At 48.3% G+C, this 965-nt stretch overlaps 1 non-coding gene across 1 annotated transcript; it reads right to left on the bottom strand.

Annotated features, from left to right (window-relative positions):
• Positions 1-373: 373 nt before the first annotated feature.
• On the bottom strand, positions 374-446 carry TRNAV-AAC. Its single transcript has one exon. It is a non-coding gene; the product is annotated as a tRNA-Val (tRNA).
• Between the last annotated feature and the right edge of the window lie 519 nt (positions 447-965).

The following is a 965-nucleotide window of genomic DNA, read 5'->3' as shown; positions in this document are numbered from 1 at the left end:
CCTGAGCACAGGGCCCCTTCCCCTTTTAAGGGTCTGCACCTCATGGCCTGCGACTAGAGATGACTTGGCTGCATCTGGTTGGTCACACCCCACCTTGGGCAGTGTCCATGCTCTGGGTGTGTGAGTGCTGCCTATTTAGCGTCCCAGACACCTTGTCTACCTGGGAGCTCTTCTGCTCTTCAACCAGCCCATTCATCCCACCAGCATTCCAGGAGGGCGCGGGAGGGGAAAACCACTTCACAGGAATTCAGAGAGGGAGAGGAGACAAAAGTGGGAGCGGGGGAAGTATAACAGACCTTTTGAGCATAGAAATCACTGCTGCTCCTACAACAGCATGGACAGGCCAGTAGGAGCTGGGAAAAACAAGCCAGCATGTTTCTGCCTGGTTTCGAACCAGGGACCTTTTGCGTGTTAGGCAAACGTGATAACCACTACACTACAGAAACTCTGTCATAGGTAACTGCCTCTCCCTTCATAAGAACATAAGAATGGCCATACTGGGTCAGACCAAAGGTCCATCCAACCCCATATCCTATCTGCCAACAGTGGCCAATGCCAGGTGCCCCAGAGGGACTGAACCTAACAGATAATGCTCAAGTGATCTCTCTCCTGCCGTCCATCTCCACCCTCTGACAAACAGAGGTTAGGGACACCATTCCTTACCCAGCCTGCCTAATAGCCATTCATGGACTTAACCGCCATTAATTTATCTGCAAAAAGAAAGAGGAGTACTTGTGGCACCTTAGAAACTAACAAATTTATTTGAGCATAAGCTTTCGTGGGCTAAAATCCACTTTATCGAATGCATGCAGTGGAAAATACAGTAGGAAGATATATAGATATACACAGAGAACATGAAAAAATGGGTGTTGCCATACACACTATAACGAGAGTGAGCAGTTAAGGTGAGTTATTATCAGCAGGAGAAAAAAACCTTTTGCAGGCATAATCGGGATGGCCCATTT

The sequence above is a fragment of the Mauremys reevesii genome, linkage group 17 (assembly GCF_016161935.1).
Source record: "Mauremys reevesii isolate NIE-2019 linkage group 17, ASM1616193v1, whole genome shotgun sequence".
Taxonomy (NCBI): domain Eukaryota; kingdom Metazoa; phylum Chordata; order Testudines; family Geoemydidae; genus Mauremys; species Mauremys reevesii.
The sequence above is the reverse complement of the archived record's forward strand: the minus strand, read 5'-3'. Positions and strand labels throughout refer to the sequence as shown.